The sequence below is a fragment of the Manis javanica genome, chromosome 14, assembly GCF_040802235.1.
Source record: "Manis javanica isolate MJ-LG chromosome 14, MJ_LKY, whole genome shotgun sequence".
Taxonomy (NCBI): Eukaryota; Metazoa; Chordata; class Mammalia; order Pholidota; family Manidae; genus Manis; species Manis javanica.
This window is the reverse complement of record NC_133169.1, coordinates 55082747-55107489: the sequence shown is the minus strand read 5'-3', so window position 1 is coordinate 55107489 and position 24743 is coordinate 55082747. Positions and strand designations below refer to the sequence as shown.

General features: G+C 40.6%; 1 long non-coding RNA gene across 3 annotated transcripts in view; it reads left to right on the top strand.

Moving 5' to 3' along the window:
• The window catches only part of LOC118972708 (uncharacterized), a 350716-nt gene that overhangs the window by 287409 nt on the left and 38564 nt on the right, over positions 1 to 24743 (top strand). For 2 of the 3 annotated variants that reach the window (XR_012125012.1, XR_012125011.1), the window contains exon 1: positions 24127 to 24172. The exons of the other annotated variant lie outside the window; for it this stretch is intronic. This is a non-coding gene — a long non-coding RNA (uncharacterized lncRNA). Of the gene's footprint in view, positions 1 to 24126; positions 24173 to 24743 lie in introns of those variants that run through there. 3 annotated transcript variants of the gene reach the window in all.

Here is a 24743-nt window from a genome sequence, read left to right as displayed (position 1 = left end):
GTCTTGTCTTCTGGGAGCAGGTGTTTCTTGGAGCAAGCAGCTAAGTTATTTTTGTTTATTCTCAGTATTGTTGAACACAGGAACGCAAAAGTATACTTGATCCCGGTATTGTTTAACCTAGGAACAAGAAGTCTTCTTGGTTCACTTCTACCAAAAGTAAATCATATTCCTTACCCCACTAAACAGCTTTTCAGGTCAGGGCTTCACCTTTATCCCCAGGGAGAAGAAGCCTTGGAAGGAAGTGTTTCTGAGGTTGCAAATCCCAGTCTTGGGGGTTTGGGAGTGGGGTGCAGAAGTGCCTGTGCAAAGTAGTCAGTCCCTGCTTCCTTCCTTAGCTACAACTATTCCCAGATATCTGGCCAAGCAGCCCTCATCTTCCCAGGAGCTTCTCCTGTGTCTGTCTTGGTGTTTTTCCCTTGTAGTTCCTCAGGGATGGTTTTGAGGGAAGGAGGTGACATCAATGTTGGTTGAGTATCTTGACGGCAGCCAGCACCAGAGTGGAGTCATCTGCTATCTCCATTTCTGGGAAACATACCAAAAAGTTTTACCAAGATTTAGGAAAGACCGTGAATTATCCTGTTACTCTTTAATCTGATGTACTCAGAAAGGGTTGGGAAAATAAGTTAGTTAATTTCAGCATACTTTGGCTAATTTTTTTATTGTAATATAGATAGGGACAATGCAAAATAATAATTTTTCAGCTTTAGAATGGTATGAAAGTGATATTCATTCTGTAGAAACCATACTTTGAATTTTGGTCTTTTTCTGGGCTAGCCATATGCAGTGCAATAGTCCTTCATGAAGCTGGGCAGTGGCCACAAGGTGCAGTTCTCAATCACGAGGATAAATAACCTATACACTTACAGCCATTCTGTGCCCATGCAACCATTGTGTTTTTTCACTTTCAGTACTGTCTTCAGTAAATTACATGAGATATTCAACATTGTATTACAAAATAGGCTTTGTGTTAGATGATTTTCCCAACAGTAGGCTAATATAAGTGTTCTGAGAACCTTTAAGTTAGACTAGGCTAAGCTATAATGTTGGGTACATTAGGTGTATTAAATGCACTTTTAACTTAGAGTATTTTCAACTGCTAAAGAACAAAAATTCAAAGGAGTAAGTTTAAAGATTTCATTAGCTTTATTCAATGATTCATGAATTAGGGAGTATCACATCATAAAAAAGAAAGGTGCTCTAAGGAATTGTACAAAATGGAAGGCTTTCATAGGAAGAAATGAGGCCAGACAAAGAAATTAGCAGCAGAAGAAAAGGATTGTTTCAAGCAAGGTCACCTTCACTTAAGGGGAAAGGCAGGGAGTCTAACGCAGATTACCTCACTGCTGATCAGGAAATTTCAGAATAATTGGTTCAAAATTGTACTATTGGGAGAGGATAAAACTGCAGTTAGGTTAGGTATTAAGTCTTTTGGTAGAACTTAACATAAGTGACTCTATTTTGAGCCTGTTGTTTTGTTTTTAACACAGCTTAGAATGGGTTTATGCAGATTTAACCCCAGCAAAGTCAAGGAAGATCTGTATAACATAAAAACATACCATTTTTGGTATTTTTATGTGTATGGTTCAGTGGCATTCAGTACATTCACACTGTTGTACAATCATAACCACTACCCATCTCTGTGACTTTTCATCATCTCACACTGAAACTCTGTATCCATTAACAATAACTTCCCAACTACCTCTTCCCCAGGCCCTGGTTTCTGTCTCTATAATTTGCCTGTAAAGTACTTCATGTAAGTGGAATACACAGTATTTGTCTTTTTGTGTCTAATTTCACTTAGCCCAATATGTTCAAGGTTTTTCCATTTGTAGCATGTATCACAATGTCATTCCTTTTTAAGGCTGAATAAACCACTTCTTGTTTATCCATTCATTCATCCGTGGACCTTCGGGATGATTGAACTTGTTGGGTACTGTAAATACGGCTGCTATGAACATTGGTGTACGTGTACCTTTCAAATGCCTGCTTTCATTTCCTTTGGGTATGTACCCGGAAGTGGAATTGCTGGGTCATATGGTAATTTTTTGAGGGAAAGTTGTTTAATTTTTTGAGGAAGCTATTTTGTTTTAAAAATATGGCACATGCGATTGTTAACCTTAAAAATAAAACAGTTATTTTACCAGCAAAAACTGGTTTATTTGGAAATAGCAAAGAATTGCAATCCAGGACAAGCAAGCTCTGGAAAAATGATAAGCATGTCCAGAAAACAAAGGAGAGGTAGAGAAATGCTCTTTTATAGAGAAAAGGGCCAAGTTGGCAGGGCTGTTTTCAGCAAAAAGCCCATTGGAGTAAATTGGGAGGCGTACATGTCGTGGCTTCTCATTGGCTAAGCTGTGACCGTCTCTCCTTGGCTGGGCTGTTGCAGGGGAGGCAGAAACTTTCCTTCTTGCTGGGGTGTAAAGCAGCCATGACAGTATGAATTTTGAATTTTGAAGTACAAAATTCAGTATGCTGTCAGTCTTTTCATGAGGTCAGAGATTTACAAGGAGTAGTGGCCATGAGACCTCCCCCTGCAGACCCCCCAATGCCTTGTCCGTGAGGTTTCTCTGAAGTGTCACACAAAGAATGTATTTTCTTCTTAACTTTGGAACTGCAGTAGCTCATTTAAGAGATAGAAAATGTCTGCTCTATAATCCATCTGTTAACACCTCTCTTTGTCATTAAGTCAAACCAGAATTACTTATTGTCAGAAAAAGTCTATTTTTACACCAATGTGTTAATACATATTTCAAGGAATATGATAGTAACCATTAATAAATAAATAAATCTTACAAATAAGATTACTAAAACCTACCCACTAGTTTTAAATAATACAGGTCTAATATAATTAAGTTATTATTTTAAAGGATAACACATCAATATATTGTTTCTTAATGTGTAATAGTGCAATGTAATGTGTCGCTAAAATTGTACATTATTTAGAAGCAAGGAGTATGATAAATGGTTGGTGTCCTGGTAAAGTGTGTATGTGTGTATGTCTGATGTGATTCAAATTCTGGTGTTTGGCTTTTGAAAAAATTAAATAAAAACCATGTCAAGCTACAAACAACTCCATTAGTTTCATTAGGCAATCTTCCTATTTAATAAAAGAGCAAGATTTATTGCTAAACACTAACGGATCTAGAAACTAGCATGTAATTTCTTTCTTTTTTCCTTTTTTTGTTTGGTGGCTAGGAGGTAGGTAATAATTAACAATTTTAAAGATAAATATGGATACTAAAACTCATATGATGCAACACCAAAAAAACAAATAACCCAACTAAAAAGTAGGTGTAGGACCTGAACAGACATTTTTTCAAAGGAGGCATACAGATGGCCAACAGGCACATGAAAAGATGCTCCACAACACTAATCATCAAGGAAATGAAAATCAAAACCACAGTGAGGTATCACCTCACACCAGTTAGAATGGCCACTTTTCAAAAGACAAGAAATAACAAGTATTGACAAGGTTATGGAGAAAAGACAACCCTCCTACACTGTTGATGGGAATGTAAATTGGTACAGCCACTGTGGAAAGCAGTAGGGAAGTTCCTCAAAACACTAAAAGTAGAAATATCATATGACTCAGTAATTCCACTTCTAGGAATTTACCTTAAGAAAACAAAATCCTTAATTTGAAGATATATGCACCCCTATGTTTATCACTGCACCATTTGCAATAGCCAAGATATGGAAGCAACCTAAGTGTCCATCAACAGATGAATGGTTAAATAAATTGTGTTACGTACACATAATGGAATATTATTCAGCCACAGAAAGAAAGAAACCCTGCCATTTGTGTCAACATGGATGAACCTAGAGGATATTATGCTAAGTGAATGAAGCCCAGCAGAGAAAGACAAATACCATATGATTTGTGGAATCTAAAACCAAAACAAACAGAATGAACAAAACAGTATTAGACTCATAGACACTGAGAAGTGACTGGTGGTTACCATGGGGGAGGAGTTGGGTAGGTAGGGAGAGTGAGGGGGATAAAGGGGCACAAAAATTCTCAGTAACAATATAAGTTGGTCACAGGGATGGCCATACAGCATGGAGAATATAACTAATGATTCTAATATCTTCCTATGTTGACAGATAGTAACTGCAATAGTTGGGGTGAGGATTTAATACTATGGGTAACCGTTGAACCACTGTGTTGTATACTTGAAACCAATATAAGATTGTATATCAGCTGTCCTTCAATAAAAAACATAAGGATGTACTGTAGTGATAAATGTTTCACAATATGAATGATAAAAATGATTTTAACTACCTTATGAAATAATGTGCAACAAATCTAAAATAAATTACATTAGAGTTTTATCTAGGAGTCTTATCCAATGTATCTGGAAAGATTTAGTAGTCCTATTAAAACATTCCAGATAAATTTTTAAAATCCCTGTCAATAATCTATATGCCTCTTTTTTCCAGGAATGAACATTTGAAGACTTGCTTACATTAAATACATAGAGAGACTTGTTTTTGGCGCAGGACAGAGTCTCTTACTCATGCTTTCTTTGTTCTGCTCTCAGTGATTCTCTAACAGGTGCTGGGCATTTGTTGAATAACGCTGTCACTGCTCCCACTGCCTCCATCATTTGTCTGAATTCAGAACTTGGAGCAGAGTGCCCTGGCTTCAGTCTTAACAGAAATGAGCTCACGACAGGGAGAGACAGGAAGCCCTTCCCAAGAGGAGGGGGTATGCCTTTCTCTTATAAAGGGTTGAAGGTCTGTTGGTGACTCAGGCCTGGACTCAGACCAATCAATGTTTAGAAGATTGAATTCATGACAATTAGGATCTAGAAACATGTATCAAAGTCCTTGAAAGGCCTTCTCATGCCGCCAGAGGAGCTCAGATCCTGGCCTGAAGACCCACCCATCTTGGTCATAGCTGAGCTGATAAAGTGATATTGCCTCCTCAGTCTACCGAGTCCAAGAGGAATTGGAAAACTTCCTTAGGCTGCTGGAAAAGGGAGAGCCTGTGATTTTTCAATGAGTAATTAATAATAACAACCCCTTTCTTAATTTAAATGAGGTTTTCATGAGTAAACTATACACAAATGAATTTGTGTACCTTGAACCATCCTTGCATCCCAAGGATAAATCCCACTTGGTCATGGCATATGATTCCCTTAATATGCTGTGGAATTCAGTTTGGTCATACTCTCTTAAGAATTTTGCATTTCTGTTCATCAGAGATATCAGCTTGAAATTTTCTTGTGGTGTCTGTCTTTATCTTTGGTAGCAGGGTAGTGCTGGTCTCATAAAATTTTACGAATGTTCATTCCTCTGATGTTTTGAAAGAGTTTGAGAAAGAACAACAATTCTTTAGAAGTTTGGTAAAATTTGCCAGTGATGCCATCTGGTACTGGCTTTTCTTTATTGGGAAACTTTTAATTACTGATTTGATCTCCTTTGGTCGTTATTGGTCTGTTCCAAATTTATATTTCTTCTTGATTCAGTCTTGGTAGGCTATATTTATGGGAATTTACTTGTTTCTTCTAGGTTATCAAATTCATTGGTGTATAATAGTTCATAGTAGCCTCTTATAATCCTTTTATTTCTCTAGCAGCAGTTATAATGCCTCCTCTTCATTTCTGATTTTATTTATTTGAGTGTGCTCCCTGTTTTCTTAGTCTAGCTAAAGATTTGCCAATTTTCTTTTCAAAAAAACTCATTCACTTTTCTAAAACTTTTTTCTATCTTCTATATCATGTATTTCCTGAGTTGGATCCTTAACACCACATTCAAAGTAAACCCAAAATGGATTAAAGACTTAAATGTAAGACTTGGAACTGTAAGACTTCTACAAGAAAACAGGAGAAAAGCTTTACAGTGGTCTTGGCAATGGTTTTCTGGATATGATACCAAAAGCAGAAGCAGCGAAAGCGAAGTAGACAAATGGGACTTCATCAAACTAAAAAGCTGCTACACTGCAGAGCAAACAGTCAACAAAGTGAAATGGGAACCTGTGGAATGGGAGGAGATTCTTCTAAATCATGTATTTGCTAAGGAAACATTTAAAGAACACTATAGTTCATTAGCAAAAAAAAAAAAAAAAACCTGAATAAAAAATGGACCAAGTACTTGAATTGACATTTCTCTAACGACGGCACACAAAGGGTCAGCAAGTATATAAAAAGATGCTCAACATCACTACTCCTCAGGGAAACCAAGATGAAAACCACTATGAAACCACAATATCTATCTAACAGATAATACATATCTGTTAGGATGGATTTATCAAAACACAAAAGATAGCAAGTGTTGGTGAGGATGTTGAAATATTAGAACCCTTGTACTTTGTTGAATGGGAATGTAAAGAGTTTACTCAAGGAATCAAAAATAGAACTGTCATGTGATCCAACATTCCCTCTCCCACAGAACTGAAATCAAAATCTCAAAGAGACAGCTGCACTCCCATGTTCATTGCAAACATTATTAAAGAAGAAGTAATGCTATCTGTGACGAAGTAGATGGACCTGTAAGACATTATACTACGTGAAATGTCAGTTACAGAATGACACCACTCGACTCCAGTTATATGAAATATCTAACATAGTCAAACTCATAGAAGCAGAGAGCGGAATGGCTGAGGGAAGGGAGACATGGGAAGTTGCCATTCAGCAAGTATAAAGTTTCATTTTATACAAGATGAGCAAGTCTACATACCTGCTGTATGGTATTTGCGTATACTTAACAGTGCTGTAGTTGCTCTGTATAGGTGCTCTTAAAAATCTAAGAGGTTAGAGCCCTGGTTAAGTGTTCTTAGCACAATGAAAAAAGTTTTGGACAAGAAATTGAGTTAAAATATTTCATAAATAAAATTATAACTTACTTTCATATCGAATTTTATTAACCCACCCTTACCATGTAATGTTTTGTTGTACAATGAAATCGTTTCTCCACAGAATTTCTAGTCAGATTCTCTGACAGATCAGGAATGGGTAACACCGATATGAAGGAGGAATATTAAGCCTCCATTTTCATTTAAATTCAGATTAGGTTGTTGCAATTTCACCATGTTCTACCTTTCATTGCGAATTTTATCTTGGATGAAGGCAGATCCTTATAGACCTTCCATTGATATAAATTGGCTTGTCTAGCTTTGATCATAGCAACATTTATTGATAATATCTAATGTGACAAACACCTTAAAGCATTATCTTCCTCTGTTATTTCAGTCCTCTAATAGGAACTATCATTATCCCTATTTTGCATATTAGAAGATCAAGCCTCAAGAGGTTAAGCAATGAGCGCATGGTGATACTGCTCCTCAGAAGCAGAGATGAAACACAAGACAGCATTTCAGGACATTTAGAGAAAAATAAAAAGGGAGATACAAGACAGTCTCTGACTGTTGGTTTCTTTTCAGAAGTAAGATCTACAACTTTGGATTAGAATATTCATGTTGCCTCGAGGTTATTTTTTCTTCAAGTCACAACTATTCCCAGTCAATAATAATCACCAAAATATTTAGATGATAGGTTTCAGCAGTACAGTTCATAGGATCAGTCATGATATTTTACCCTACTCAGTCATCAAAGATACAATCTCACAGATGAAGTCATCCTTCCAGGAATGGAGGGAAAACATTTGTGTCTTTAATAGTTTGTAATTCTTCCCTTGAAATTGGTCTTCAGCAATAAATTGTAAATGGACCACACACATCTGAAAGAATGCTCAACCTAAGATAAATGCAATGAAACTTTGAAGAATAAAGTGTGTTCTTCACCTTTGAGTTTAGTAAATTAAAGACTGATAATCCATGTTGGTAAGAATATGGGCAAGCAGTCCTTGATGGTGGGTGTATAAAAGGAAATAATTTTAGAGGGCAATTTGCCAATAACTGAAAATTAAGAGGAGTAAACTTCAGACACAGCTATTCTACTTCTTAGAAAATGTCCTATATTTCAATTATGCAAATAAATGAGAAAGGCTACTACTGAAACCACATACAAACTGTGTGACTTAGGATGGTTAAACTATCATCCTCTTTCTTAACTCCCTTATAAATTGGAGCTTTTAGTTCAATCTACCTTAAGTGTTGTATGCAGTGATTGTTAGCAATAAATTTGATCCAGTATCTGTAAATTTGCTATAATTTTTTAAAAAATAAAATATTTATTATCTTTAACTAACTTTATTTTTAAGTTCCAAAAGTCATATATATTTGTTAGAATGTGTAAAACAGTATGAGATTCATAAATTTCCTCCCCTCACCCCAAGTTGTGGAGCTCAATACAGATATACATATATAATATCTAGAACATATAAAGGACTCTCTCAATAATAAGAACCCTACTAAAAGATAGGCAAAAAGCTTACACAGACAACTCACAAGAGAAATATGCAAATGATAACAGGAAAAGATGTTTAGCAACCCTAATCATTAGGGAAATGCAAGTTAAAACCACAAGAGACTACTGTGTATCTGTTAATATGGCTTAAAAATACTTAACACTATCAAATACTGGTGAGGATGCAGGGAAACAGAATTACTCATAGATCAGTGGAAATGCAAAAATGGTAAGGCCACTATGGAAACTGGTGAGCAGTTTTTAAAGGAGGTATACTCTTGCCATATGATCAAACACTAACACTCTTAGGCATTTATATGAGAAAGATGAAAACAAGTTATCACAAAAACCTCGACACTAACGTCATAGAAGCTTAACCTATAGTCAGCAGTAATGTGAAACAGCATAATGCCCTTGTGAATGTACAATACACTGAACTGTTCTACATCCCGAAATGTAATACTGAGTAGTAAAAGTAATAGACTATTAATATATGCAATGACTTGGCTGAGTTTTAAGGGAATTATGTTTGAAATAAAAAATGTAAAAATCTCAAAAGTTTATATACTAAATGATTCCATTTATATAAAGTTCTTGACCTGAAAAGAAAGTAGAGAGAGATGGAGAGTGGTCAGCAGGAGTTAGGGAAAGGAAGGATAGATGGGATTGACTATCAAGAGCCACGTGAGGGGTTTGCTTTGAGGAAACAGAACATCTCTGTATCTTGATTGCAGTGATGGGCATATAAATCTACACATAGGAGAAAATGCCATAGAATTATACTTGAAAACATAAGAAGAATGACACGTGCTAACGTAGTGAAATCTGAGGAAGGTCTGTAGTCTGGCTTGTTCCAATCGTCTTCCTTGTTTGGATAATGCACTGTGATCATGTTGGGGGTGGCTGCATAATGGGTAGATGGGACCACCCTGGACTGCTTTTGCAACCTCTTGTGAGTTTATATCAACATTTAGAAGAGTTTGCTTTCTTTTTAAAGCTCGGCAAATCTTAATAATAGAAACTAAAAAAAATTATAAAGCCTACCCAGACACATAATCAAACTGCTGATTATCGGAGGCATGGAAAACAAATCTCAAAAATGAATGAGAAATTATTTTGAGCCTCCATTTATGCCACACAGTGTACTAGGTGCTTTAACCTGTGTCTGTTACCTTCACAATCCCTGTTACTTTAGGTAACCCGATCTCCTCTTTGAAGATGAAGGCACTGACCCAATGTGTGCAAAGCTGCTAAGAGTTGGTAAAGAATTGAAGCCTCGTTCTACTCTACTGAAGTCTAATTATTTTGTATACGTATGTAAACCTTTTCAACACAGCTTCCTAATTAATCAAGAACATAGTATACATACTGAGTATAAGTATATGCCCCTTACTGCTTCAGTATAAACTCAGAGGAATATTGTGTGCTACTCCTTTCTAGGCTATACCATTTCAGTGATTAAAAAGGAAGAAATGTTAAAGCTAATTTGCATATCCATGAAGATATGTTAGATTACAAACAATAGTAAATGACTCAGGCTAATTGAGACGAAACAAAGATTTATTGAAGGGTTAGTAATGATGCTTAGTTAAAGTAACAGCTAAAACAGCCAAGTCCTTCAAAAGAGAGGAGCTGAAAATCAGTCCAGTAGTAGTGGCTCATAGACCTTAATTTGAGTTGCAGACAAAAGATAAGCTATTAGCACAGGTTGGCCCAACACAGGTATGTATGAAGAGACTTGAGAACACAGAAGTGGAACTCAGCAGTGTCCCCTGCCTCCCTGCCAGGGACGAGCAGGAGCAGGAACTTCTTTCCACGGGTCTCCTGCATGTGTAGCACTCCCAGCATTTTGTGGGCTCCGCCTGGCTGTGTGTGGCTATCTTCTCCAGAGCCGGCCACCACATGTTCCCGGGATAACAGGGAACAGCTCCAGAGGCTCAGGCCAGGCCAGGCCAGCCCTGCCTGTTGCTGTGGTGCTCACGAGAAGTGCAGCGCTCTCGTCAGACTGCAGGGCTGTGTCGGACGCCTTCATTTGAAATCTTCAGGCCAGTAGGTCTAGGTTGCTCTGAAGGAACCAATACAGAAGGGGATCCATTCAATGAGAAAGGCAGCTCCTCTCCCCCTCCTCCTCCTCCTCCTCGTCCTCTCCTCGTCCCCCTCCTCCTCCTCTTCTTGTCCTCTTCCTTGTCCTCTCCTCCTCCTCTTCCTCGTCCTCTCCTCCTCCTCCTTCTCGTCCTCTCCTCGTCCTCCTCCTCGTCCTCTTTTTCCTTATACTTTCTGTTCAGCCGGGAGAAGACATGATGGAAAACCTGGCAGCTGAAGCCCTCCCGGAGTGCATTGTGCACGTGGTTCTGCAGGAGCTTCAAGCTGGGGAAAACTTGGCAGCAGTTCAGGCACATGAAGCCGCTGTCCAGGGCCACTTGCCCCTCAGGCGTCTTGGCTCTGGGGCACTCCTCCTGAGCTGGAAGCCCTCCTGCACTGCCAGGCTGCTCCCCCTCCTGAGCTGGAGGCCCCCCCCGCACTGCCAGGCTGCTCCCTCTCCTGGGCTGGAGGCTCCCCCCCACTGCCAGGCTGCTCCCCCTCCTGGGCTGGAGGCTCCCCCACACTGCCAGGCTGCTCCCCCTCCTGGGCTGGAGGCTCCCCCACACTGCCAGGCTGCTCCCTCTCCTGGGCTGGAGGCTCCGCCGCACTGCCAGGCTGCTCCCTCTCCTGGGCTGGGGGCTCCCCCGCACTGCCAGGCTGCTCCCTCTCCTGGGTTGGAGGCTCCGCCGCACTGCCAGGCTGCTCCCTCTCCTGTGGGGCTTCGCTGTCGTCGCTGACATCCATGCGTTCCAGGGTAGACAAGAGCCTCTATGTTTGTGAGGCCTCTTCAGCCACTTCAGAATAAGCCAACTTTTCTCTTTTGGTCTTCTTTGAGGCGGGCTCATAGACTTCCACCTCATCCCATGACACAGGCACACAGCTTTTCATCTGGACACGCCTGTAGTAAATCTTCTTGACGCGTGCCCTTCCCAGGTATGGTGGAAAGGAGTCTCCGCTAGAGAGGGAGGAAGCTTCCTGTTCCTCCCAGACCTGGGGTTGAGTCATCTCAAGAGGCTCCGTACGAGGAATATCCTGATGCAAATGAGGGATTCCTCCTCCTAGAAAAGGAAATTTCAGACATGAGAAAACTAGAATAAGTGTGTGAAGTCTGCAGGAGTTGAGATGGTCATGAGAATATTCCTATGTGGGCACATGGCCTGGAAGTGCACACATATGTGAAATCACAGAATGCTGTGGGACACTGTTTATCTGCGGTATGTGTGTGGTGTGATTATGTGGGATTCAGGTGTGGAGGTCTATGTATGTTCTGGGACATACCTGGTGAGTGTTTCTGACATTGGTAAGGGGGTGGTGAATGACAGTGTACGTGTGTGTGTGGTGCGTCAATACACGTGAACAGGGTGAAACAGTCAGACAGAGCATGTTAGAGGAAGCGTGCTTGAGCTTCCCAAAAGTGCAGCTCTCCGAAGGGCTGAAGGCTTTGGGCTGAAGGTTTTGTGGGTGAAGTGATATGCGGAAAAGAAAGACTGTATATGAAAGTGCATTCCCTTCAGGGCGTATGAGTTTTTGAGCGCTTAGGCTGGCTCTAATGAGGGTTCTAGAACAAGTTACCTGTGTGAAAGGGTGTACATTATTTATGGGTTAGTGTGTAGACAGCAGAGTCTGAGAATGATTACATGAGGAGGGAAGGTTCAAGTGTGTGTGTATCTGTGTAATGCTCGTAGAGAATGGGAAAGACGCATCTGGAATGAAGGCATGTGTGCATGAGAGTAAAAGTGAAAGGAAGGAATAATGGGGCTGTATCTGGTATGAAGGAATATAGGGTGTGTGTGTGTGTGTGTGAGAGAGAGAGTTGGTGCCAACCTGAGGGAAGAGGTGGTAATTGAATTCCCACACTGTTATCAGCACAGCCCACTACCTCACTCACAGCGGTCCCAGTGTGCACATGGGGATAACCTGTCCTTGCCCAGTTCATGCCGACATGCTCTTCCATGTTTCTCTGATACAACTCATCCCCTTAGGCCCTCTTCCACCACTTCCTCAAATAACTCACTGCTCTCCCCTTGGACTGCAGCAAGCTCAGGGAGACTTCTAAGTATTTTTCCATTGGAATTCACTACTTCTGTGCTGGATTATATTAACGAAGATGGAGAAGCACTTTGAGTTTCTTTCTGTATGTCTGCCGCCTTGTGCTGACCGATGAACAGAATCATTCAGCTCATATCTGGGCTCTGCCTAGATCCCTACTGTCCTTCACATCCCATTCAATAGTCCCTTCTCACCAGCGCCAGGAAGATCGTCCTTACAAGGGACATAGCAGACGCACTCTGACGCAGCAGCAGCTTCCGCTGTCTTCTTGCCTTGGGTTAGGCCCACTGCCTCGTGTCCATGCTGTTGAGCTTGTGTTTAGTGGAAAAATTAAATAAAAAATGATAGATGTGGTCCATGCTGGGTGTTTGTGCATTTCCCCATCCATTAAATAAACAGTAAGACTCTACTATGGAATGAATTCAGTGAACCCAGATAGCCTCCATTTATATGGATAGCATAATATGATTTCCTTTTGAAAATTTTAAATGTGTGGTAATACTGATTATGCCCACATAAATTATGAGTGACTGGACTTGCACAAAGTATGTCTTTGTAAGTGGAGCAGAGATTCGTCGCTGACTCCTTTCTAACTGACATACTATTAGATTTTATTTATCAGCTTCCCTTGTAGGTAGTTGTTGGGTAAATGGCAGAATTTCCAGAATCTCCCACCTGGCCTTAGTGCGTTTACATATCAATAGGTGTTTCCTGCTGTGGCCTCCTGCAGCCTCTGGGACAAGGGGTGGAGAGAAAACAGCCATTCTCCCTTCCCCTCTGTTCCTGGCATGTAACTGGTCTGGCGCCTGCCAGTCACCAAGGACCCGCCCACAGAGTTCCTGCCAGAAGGGGCAGGTGGGAAGCAGAGTGTGTGCCAGGCTGGAGAGTGTGAGCCGCCAGTGACTGTAAAGAATAAAAGCCTTTCTCCCAACCTACCCTCTTCCTGGACTTTCAGAGGGGTTCTCGGCCCTGGGCCGGAACACCCTTCCCCCTGGAGCTACAGTAGTTCTGTCCATGTGACTAAGTTTTCTGCAGCGGGAAATGAGTGGCCAGGACACATGCCCCAACCAGGCATAGGCATGAAGTCCTCCTCTGTGCCCTGTCATTGTATTAGCTGATGAGCAGAATCACTTGGCTCTTCTCTGGGCTCTGCCCTCATCCCCACTGTCCTTTGCATCCCATTCAATAGTCCCTTCTCACCAGCGCCAGGAAGCTCCTCTCAGAAGGGATGCAGCAGACATCCTCTGATGCAGCAGCAGCTTCCCCTGTCTTCTTGCCTTGGGTTAGGCCCACTGCCTCACGTCCATGCTGCTGAGCTTGTTTTGTGGAAAAATTAAGTGAAAATGATAGATGTGGACCATGCTTGGTGTTTGCGCATTTACCCATTCATTAAATAAACAATGAGAATGTTTTCTCATACTATGTAATGAATTCAGGAAAGCCAGATTATAAAAAAATTATAGTAGTCTGTCACTACATCTGTGATACAGTAACCCAGAGCGGCATGATGTGGGGAACACAGGTCCTAAGCCACAGAGACAAGGACGTATTCACAGGAACCTCTTCTCGGCCCTCAGATGATCTGATGCCTTAGAAAGGCCAGTGCACGCACACCTTTTCCTCCCTCCCTTCTGCCTTCCTTCCCTTTCTCTTCCATAAGTAAGAATCCTCTCACCTTTTTTCTTTAGAGGACAATTTCTAGATACCGAAAGTTCAGAGAATATAGTTGATGCGTGCCTCCTGACATCTTGGCAGATTTGGGGGGATCTGTACTTTCAGGATGTTTCCTTCTCCCTGGAACTCTGCTGCCAGTGTTTAAAGTGATGACAGCCAAGAATCAAGTCAATATATAGAACAAGTGACTGGAGAGGCTCTCTCCGCAATCACTCACTCACTGGCCTGGCCAGTGCCTAAGTACACCAGTATGGCAGTTAGGATGTAAGTCACACAGGGTTCCGTAGCTGTCCGACACAGAGCAAACCACTGCCGGGGGGGAACCCTTTCACCCAACACAAACTCTGTCATCAACTTCAATTTTTATCTTGCACTTTATATCAAAACTTGAGAACCAATGATGTGGATTAAACAAAAGGAAGTTACTTTATGTATATAGAGTAACCACATTACTAAATCTCCCCAAGGGTGAGAATAAGGCATTACCTGAACCAGGCTTAGAACCTTCCTGTCCCACACAACATGTTAACCTAACTGTCTTATCCAAACAGTAACATGTAACATGAACACATGTAAGTTATATGTGAGGTGCATGTGTATAGTGGGTTTGAGAACACCTTGTGATTCCACACAGCTCCAACATTTATTGAATTTTCCCCACTATAGGGAAAAGGCTCACGGCAGGGACATGGATCACCAGCTCAGGCAGATCATACTATTATTACAACTCAATAAGACACTACACTTATTTATTTATTTATTTATTTATTTATTTATTTGTTTGTTTGTTTGATTATTTTTATTTTGGTATCATTATTCTATAATTACATGAAGGACATTATGTTTACTAGGCTCCCCCCTTCACCAAGTACCCCCCACATCCCCATTCACAGTCACTGTCCATCAACATAGTAAGATGCTGTAAAATCACTACTTGTCACCAAGTTCACTGTCACTGTCCTTCAACATAGTAAGATGCTGTAGAATCACTACTTGTCTAATCTGTGTTGCACAGCCCTCCCTGTGCCCCCCCCAAACACTATACATGCTAATTGCAATGCCCCCTTTCTTTTCTTCCCTCCCTTCCCACCCATCCTACCCAGTCCCTTTCCCTTTGGTCCATTCTTGGGTTCTGTGCTTCTGCTGCTGTTTTGTTCCTTCAGTTTTCTTTTGTTCTTATACTCCACATATGAGTGAGATCATTTGGTACTTGTCTTTCTCCACCTGGCTTATTTCACTGAGCATAATACCCTCTAGCTCCTTCCATGTTGTTGCAAATGGTAGGACTTGTTTTTTTCTTAGGGCTGTGTAATATTCCATTGTGTATATGTACCACATCTTTTTATCCAATCATTTACTGATGGACATTTAGGTTGCTTCCATATCTTGGCTATTGTAAATAGTGCAGCGATAAACATAGGGGTGCATCTGTCTTTTTCAAACTAGAGTGCTGCATTCGTAAGGTAAATTCCTAGAAGTGAAATTCCTGGGTCAAATTGTATTTTTATTTTGAGCATTTTGAGGAACCTCCATACTGCTTTCCATAATGGTTGAAATAATTTACATTCTCACCAGCAGTGTAGGAGGGTTCCCCTTTCTCCACAACCTTGCCAACAATTTTGTTGTTTGTCTTTCGGATGGCAGCCATCCTTACTGGTGTGAGGTGATATCTCATTGTGGTTTTAATTTGCATTTCTCTGATGACAAGCGATGTGGAGCATCTTTTCATGTGTCTGTTGGCCATCTGAATTTCTTCTTTAGAGAACTATTAGGCTCCTCTGCCCATTTTTTAATTGGATTATTTGCTTTTTGTTTGTTGAGGTGTGTGAGCTCTTCATATATTTTGGATGTCAACCCTTTATCAGATATGTCATTTTTGAATATATTCTTCCATACTGTAGGGTGCCTTTTTGTTCTATTGATGGTGTCCTTTGCTGTACAGAAGCTTTTCAGCTTGATATAGTCCCATTTGTTCATTTCTGCATTTGTTTCCCTTGCCTGGGGAGATATGTTCAAGAAGAGGTCACTCATGTTTATGTCTAAGAGATTTTTGCCTATGTTTTTTTCTGAGAGTTTTATGCTTTCATGACTTACATTCAAATCTTTGATCCATTTCAAATTTACTTTTGTATATGGGGTTAGACAGTGATCCAGTTACATTCTCTTACATGTAGCTGTCCAGTTTTGCCAGCACCATCTGTTGAAGAGACTGTTATTTCCCCATTGTATGTCCATGGCCCCTTTATAGAATTATAGAATAGGACATCAAGGCAGTTAGGATGTAAGTCCTAACTGTTAGGATGTAAGTATAATTACATCAAGTGATTATAGAATATTAGTTGACCATATATGTTTGGGTTAGTGTTTGGAGTCTCTATTCTGTTCCATTTGTTGGTGGCTCTGTTCTTGTGCCAGTACCAAATTGTCTTGATTACTGTGGCTTTGTAGTAGAGCTTGAAGTTGGGGAGTGAGATCCCCCCCACACACACTTTATTCTTCCTTCTCCGGATTGCTTTAGCTATTCGGGATCTTTGGTGTTTCCATATCAATTTTTGAACTATTTCTTCCAGTTCATTGAAGAAAGCTGTTGGTAATTTGATAGGTATTGCATCGAATCTGTATATTGCTTTGGGCAGGATGGCCATTTTGACGATATTAATTCTTCCTAGCCAGGAGCATGGGATGAGTTTCCATTTGTTAGTGAACTCTTTAATTTCTCTTAAGAGTGTCTTATAGTTTTCAGAGTATAGGTCTTTCACTTCCTTGGTTAGGTTTATTCCTAGGTATTTTATTCTTTGTGATGCTATTGTGAATGGAATTGTCTTCCTGATTTCTCTTTCTATTAGTTTATTGTTAGTGTATAGGAAAGCCACAGATTTCTGTGTGTTAATTTTGTATCCTGCAACTTTGCTGAATTCCAATATTAGCTCTAGTAGTTTTGGAGTGGAGTCTTTAGGGCTTTTTATGTACAATATCATGTCATCTGCAAACACTGACAGTTTAACTTCTTCTTTACCAATCTGGATTCCTTGTATTTCTTTGTTTTGTCTAATTGCCATGGCTAGGACCTCCAGTACTATGTTGAATAACAGTGGAGATAGTGGGCATCCCTGTCTAGTTCCTGATCTCAGAGGAAAATCTTTCAGCTTTTCACTGTTCAGTATGATGTTGGCTGTGGGTTTATCATATATGGCCTTTATTATGTTGAGGTACTTGCCATCTATACCCATTTTGTTGAGAGTTTTTATCATGAATGGATGTTGAATTTTATCGAATGCTTTTTCAGCATTTATGGAGATGATCATGTGGTTTTTGTCTTTCTTTTTGTTGATGTGGTGGATGATGTTGATGGATTTTCTAATGTTGTACCATCCTTGCATCCCTGGGATGAATCCCACTTGGTCATGGTGTACGATCCTTTTGATGTATTTTTGAATTCGGTTTGCTAATATTTTGTTGAGTATTTTTGCATCTACGTTCATCAGGGATATTGGTCTGTAGTTTTCTTTTTTCGTGGGATCTTTGCCTGGTTTTGGTATTAGGGTGATGTTGGCTTCATAGAATGAGTTTGGGAGTATTCCCTCCTCTTCTATTTTTTGGAAAACTTTAAGGAGAATGTGTATTATGTCTTCTCTGTATGTCTGATAAAATTCCGAGGTAAATCCATCTGGCCCGGGGGTTTTGTTCTTTGGTAGTTTTTTTTTTATTATTGCTTCAATTTCATTGCTGGTAATTCGTCTGTTTACATTTTCTGTTTCTTTCTGGGTCAGTCTTGGAAGGTTGTATTTTTCTAGGAAGTTGTCCATTTCTCCTAGGTTTCCCAGCTTGTTAGCATATAGGTTTTCATAGTACCCTCTAATAATTCTTTGTATTTCTGTGGGGTCCGTCGTGATGTTTCCTTTCTCATTTCTGATTCTGTTGATTTGTGTTGACTCTTTTTTCCTCTTAATAAGTCTGGCTAGAGGCTTATCTATTTTGTATATTTTGTCAAAGAACCAGCTCTTGGTTTCATTGATTTTTGCTATTGTTTTATTCTTCTCAATTTTATTTATTTCTTCTCTGATCTTGATTATGTCTCTCCTTCTGCTGACCTTAGGCCCCCTGTGTTCTTCTTTTTCCAATTTTGATAATTGTGACATTAGACCATTCATTTGGGATTGTTCTTCCTTCTTTAAATATGCCTGGATTGTGATATACTTTCCTCTTAAGACTGCTTTTGCTGTATCCCACAGTAGTTGGGGCTCTGTGTTGTTGTTGTTGTTTGTTTCCATATATTGCTGGATCACCATTTTGATTTGGTCATTCCATTGATTATTTAGGAGAGTGTTGTTATGCCTCCATGTGTTTGTGAGCCTTTTTGCTTTCTTTGTACAGTTTATTTCTAGTTTTATGCCTTTGTGGTCTAAAAAGTTGGTTGGTAGAATTTCAGTCTTTTGGAATTTACTGAGACTCTTTTTGTGGCCTAGTATGTGATCTATTCTGGAGAATGTTCTATGTGCACTTGAGAAGAATATGTATCCTGTTGTTTTTGGGTGTAGAGTTCTGTAGATGTCTATTAGGTCCATCTGTTCTAGTGTGTTGTTCAGTGCCTCTGTGTCCTTACTTATTTTCTGTCTGGTGGATCTGTCCTTTGGAGTGAGTGGTGTGTTGAAGTCTCCCAGAATGAATGCATTGCATGCTATTTCCTCCTTTAGTTCTGTTAGTATTTGTTTCCCATATGTTGGTGCTCCTGTATTGGGTGCATATATATTTATAATGGTTATATATTCTTGTTGGACTGAGCCCTTTATCATTATGTAATGTCCTTCTTTATCTCTTGTTACTTTCTTTATTTTGAAGTCTGTTCTGTCTGATACTAGTATTGCAACACCTAGTTTTTTCTCTCTGTTGTTTGCATGAAAAATCTTTTTCCATCCCTTGACTTTAAGTCTGTGCATGTCTTTGGGTTTGAGGTGAGTCTCTTGTAAGCAGCATATGGATGGATCTTGCTTTTTTATCCATTCTATTACTCTGTGTCTTTTGATTGGTGCAGTCAGTTCATTTACATTTAGGGTGATTATTGAAAGGTATGTACTTATTGCCATTGCAGGCTTTAAGTTTGTGGTTACCAAAGGTTCAGGGTTGGCTTCTTTACTATCTTACTGTCTAACTTAACTCGCTTATTGAGCTATTATAAACACGGTCTGATGATTCTTTATTTCTCTCCCTTCTTATTCCTCCTCCTCCCTTCTTCATATGTTGGGTGTTTTGTTCTGTGCTCTTTTTAGGAGTGCCCCCATCTAGAGCAGTCCCTGTAGGATGCCCTGTAGAGGTGGTTTGTGGGAGGCAACTTCCCTCAACTTTTGCTTGTCTGGGAATTGTTTAATCCCTCCTTCATATTTAAATGATAATCGTGCTGGATATAGTAGTCTTGGTTCGAGGCCCTTATGTTTCATTGCATTAAGTATATCATGCCATTCTCTTCTGGCCTGTAGGGTTTCTATTGAGAAGTCTGATGATAGCCTGTTGGGTTTTCCTTTGTAGGTGACCTTTTCTTTCTCTCTCTGGTTGCCTTTAATACGTTGTCCTTGTCTTTGATCTTTGTCATTTTAATTATTATGTGTCTTGGTGTTGCCCTCCTTGGAACCCTTGTCATGGGAGTTCTGTGTACCTCTGTGGTCTGAGAGGCCATTGGGGAAGTTTTCAGCAATTATTTCTTCAAAGACAGTTTCTATCCCTTTTTCTCTCTTTTCTTCTTCTGGTACCCCTATAATGTGGATATTGTTCTGTTTCAATTGGTCACTCAGCTCTCTTAGAATTCTTTCATTCCTGGAGATCCTTTTATCTCTCTGCACATCAGCTTCTCTGCATTCCTGTTCTCTGTCTTCTAGTCCATTAATGGTCTCTTGCATCTCATCCATTCTGTTTTGAAGTCCTTCCAGAGCTTGTTTTATTTCTGTATTCTTCTTCCTTAGTTCTTGCATATTTCTCTGCAAGTCCATCAGCATGGTTATGACTTTTGTTTTGAATTCTTTTTCAGGAAGACTGGTTAAATCTGTCTCCCCAGGTCCTTCTCAGGGGAAGATGTAGCAGATGCCAACGCTGTCCGGGTTAGTCTTGTCTGGATCAAATTTTTTTGCCTTTTCATGTTGATAGGTGCAGTGGAGTGCTATTGACGTGTCTATCAGCTTTCCACATGGCTCCTGGCCTTTCTTTACTGGGACAACTGTGACCCCTAGTGGCTTGTGTTGGGCAATTGTGTGTAGACTGGGTCTTTGTATCTTGCCCGGCTGGTATGGAGGAAGCTTTCTCACTGAGCATGTGGCCAGCCTCAGGCTGCTTCTCTGCTATGGCTGCTCCCTGGAGCGGTAATGGACTGGGGGCTGTTTGGCTGTTTACCTCATGAGGGGTCTCAGAGCTGTTGCCCAGGGGGTTAGTGTGCCTGGGTTTCCCTGGAATTTCCAGCTGTTGTTCTGTGACCTGGGTTGTTTTCGTCCAGCTGTTGCATCCCTGTCCCTTTAAGACTTTCAAAAAGCACTTGCTTTTCTTTGTCACAGGGGCATCAGCTTTGGGACCCACTCAGAGGTCTTGCTGTCCTGTTTCCCTAGTTTCCAGCCCTCCACGCATGCACTGTGTCTGTGCTCTGGTGCGGATGGCTAGGGCTGGGTGTTTAGCAGTCCTGGGCTCCCTCTCCCTCCCTGCTCTGACTCCTCTCCTCCCGCTGGGAGCTGGGGTGAGGGATGCTCGGGTCTTGCCAGGCCGGGGCTTGTTTCTTACCCCTTTCACCAGGTGCTGTGCTCTCACAGGTGTGGATGTAGTCTGGCTGTTGTCTTGTGTCTTGTGGTCTCTCTTTTAGGATTATTTGTATTTGTTCTATTTTCAAAAATATATATGTTTTTGGGAGGAGATTCCCACTGTCCTACTCATGCTGCCATCTTGGCTCCACCTTCAGAACCACTATTCTTTTTATTGTCTCTATAGATTTCCTTTTCCAGAATATCAGATAGTTGGAATCATGCAGTATGTAGCCTTTCCAGATTGGCTACTGTCACTTAGTAATACACATTTAAGGTTTCTCCATGTCTTTTTATGGTTTGAAAACTCATTTCTTTGTAGTGTTGATGAGTTCTAAAAATAAAAAGAAACTAGAAAACTATTCTAAGCCATTCTATCTGTAATGGCAAACATTTAAAAAAGTTTATACCATTAATTAGGAGAAGTTATGAAGCATAAAAAACTATAAATTTCAGAAGGTACAACACTACAATATGGAAGTTTTTATAATGGGACTTAATTTACAACATGTTGAAGACTGAAGAGGTGTCCTTAGTACATTTAACAGATAATTTTTCATACTTAAGTCACTCTGTGGTAGCCTCTGCAGAAAAGATTAGTTTAAAATTTTTTAATTTTATACTGTACTTAATATTAGATATGCTGTAACTGAGGAAGAAAATGAAGCCAAACATGGGGAGGATTTTGAATCTCAAAAGGATATATACATGTATTTTATAGGCAAATGGAAATGATCAAATTAATATAACCCATAAAGATATTAGATGAACTATCATATAGAAAATAAATGGTAAATGCAAAAAAATGGAATTGGTAGCATGTAAGAAATGTTCTCTTTGCCCATTTAATAAAACTTGCTGCAAAACTCATATGTGTCACTTTGCAGAATTAATCTTATCTCTGTACTAATTGGTGCAGAGATGAGATTAATATAAAGGATATTTTTTAATGAGTAAGAGACCTTCAAAATCCATTATTTCCAATTCAGCTTGAAATAAGCTGTACTAAAAACTGAAAATGAATGAAAAAATATTTTGAGTATTCATTTTGGACCAAGTCCCTGACTAACCCCTGCATAGCAAATGTGCAGGATTGCTCTAAAGAAGGGTAACCAAGGCTTTGAAAAATTAACTGACTTTGAAATCATCACCCACATAAAATGATATAGACTTTCCATTCTGAACTAAAACAATACTCATAAACTTATAATATTAAAAATGAATCAGATACAATTCTAAATTATCCAATAATTGAAGACTCAGAAAATGTGATCAACTTTCAAGGCAACAGATAACCAACAGATGTTCATGATGACATAGATGTTGGAATTATCAGAAAATGGCTTTAATGCAGCTATACCAACTGTAGTTTCTGAGGGAAGACATTTTTGAAACCAGTGGGACAATGAGAGTGCAGAGAGATGTACAAACAATAAGAAGGAAAATGAAATTTTAGAATTGAATATTAAAATAGACTAGATTTTTAAAAATCATACATTGGGCCAAACAGGAGCACTGTGATTGCAAAGGAAAGACACACTGAATCTGAAGGTAAGGAGGGAGAAGTTCAATCTGAAGAAGAGAAAATTGTAAAAAGGAATGTACAGAGTATCTCCAAGGCCTGTGGGGGACCAAAAGGTCTAAAATTCATGCCATGCCACAGGTGTTGCAGAAGAAGAGATTAATGCAGAAAATACCTGTAGAAATAATGGCCAACATTTTCCAAATTTGGTGACAGATGCATATATAGATTGCTGGTGACTAGAAGTTGAGGGGAAGCTGTTGCCACGGGCTCAGAGTTGATGATAAATTCAGAGGGCTCTCTCCCAGTAGAAAGATGCCAAGAGCCCATGGCTGGCCCCGGTAGTTTTCCTAGTCCTTGCAGAGCTCACATAGAAAGGCTGACATGCTGGAGGCCCCAGGCACATCTGAGGAGGGCTTTCTGTACTGTTTTGATCTGCTTTGGGGCATGGTGGACAGATCCTTCACTGCCTCTTCCTCCAAGTGGGAGATAAAGAGACTTGGGGACCACAAACTATAGCAAAGTGTGTGGGTGTGCTCCTTGGGACTCTGTACGGAGCCACAGGACTTCCAGAGTTTCAAGCAACCCTGAAACCAAACCAAAACAAAACAAGACTTAAGTCTCTGTATGCAAAGGGTAAAAATGCATCTTCTCTGTAGTTACATGGAATAGGTAAACAATGCATTTGTATTTGTAAACCAGATTTTCCACAGATGTTGTATGTCTTTGATGTTTCATTCTGAACGAAGCTTGACTGTTTTTCCTCCCATTGTGTTGGACACATGACTTCCATTGCTACTCAGTGTAACCATTTTAAGTTGTTTGTACTTTGGATATAAATCATCTAGCACAGAGAGGAGTTTACAGTGACTCTCAAGTTGAGTTTAGAATTTTCTGCTCTCACAAATAGGGTTTGGAAGATGTGGCTGAAGGACTGGGAGGGCTTGCCTCCTGCTGTGCATTTAACATCCAGTTTGTTGTCAGTTCTCATTCCCTAAAGAGCTCAAGGGAGCTTCTCTTCTCCCTTTTCCACCTGATTCTAATTGCAGGCACGGGGAGCTGGGTGGAGCATTACAAAGATGAGAGGGATGCTTTATCAGTCCCAAGTGGAATGAAAGTCCAGTGGAGGGGTCATTTCTTGGTAGTTTTTGGCATTGAAGCTATGTAACCGCAGTTAGAATGGCACTCACCGTGAGTCATCTGAACCCAGCGTTATGTGCCAGCAACACTAATCAGCAGGCACCATCCTGCCACTGACCCATCATCCGTCGGTCTGAGCTGGGTGGGACGGCCTTGTTCAGGTCAGAAACCTGAGGATGGGTTAATACCCACAGCATCTTAAGCTCCCAGGAAACTTAGATATCACCTAGTCCTGCTTGCCTCCTCCCTTTAGTTTGTGATCATCCCTTTGGCTTCAGTTTCCCATCCATTAAACAGGCAGATTAGCTCTTGAAAAGGGTAGATTAGCCCCAAGAAAATAGCTCTTCCTCTTGTTGAAGGAGAAGCTGGTACCTTGTGCACACCGTATCCTAAGGTGGCCCACACTGCGGACAAGTCAGATAGAGAGGGCTGGGTCGGGGGAGGTCTGGTGTCTGCCGGTCACGGAGACCCGCTTTTGGGAGGATGCCGACCCTGGCTCAGCCGCCCCCCTTGGTGTCTCGGTTTCCCTTTTACCACGTTTGAATGCACCTTCTCATCCTTTGGAGACGGCTCCACTGGAGGGGATTGCCCGGAGGGGTGCTGATATCAGGCCCTCTCCCCAGGTAAACGGTGAGAGTGGTGGGGCGGGAGCATCACAGCCCCTGGACCTGGGCCAAAACCCAAGAGATGATGGCTTTAATGCAGCAGGACCTGTCACATGTGGGTACAAAGAGAAAAATATAGCATCACTTTGGCCAAGCCACAGGACTCGAACTAATCCCGTGGCGGGGAGAGAAGCTGAATTCCTCACACAGCTGTGCGGGAGGGGTGGGGGCATGACTGGCCAGCTGAGCCCAGATGTTTCCCGTAGAAAGCTGCCCAGTGCCTGGCCGCGAGCTCTCACCCCAAAGTTAAGCCGAAATTGAACGCTTTCAGCTTGTCTAAGGAATCCAGGGGTTCGTTAAGAAATGCAAAAAAAATGTGTTAAAAACAGCTGTAAATACAAGAACCTTCACATTGAGCACCTTCCCTAGGACACATGCTGTAAGATAGAGGGGGATACCATTGCCACAGCATTAACAAGATAGAGGGAACAAGCAGGAAATCTTCTGACAGAGAAGCACTGGGGAAAAAGAGTCAGGAAATGTTTAATTTAGTGGGGCTCTACTGCTTGCCTTTAAAGAAGCCTTCAGG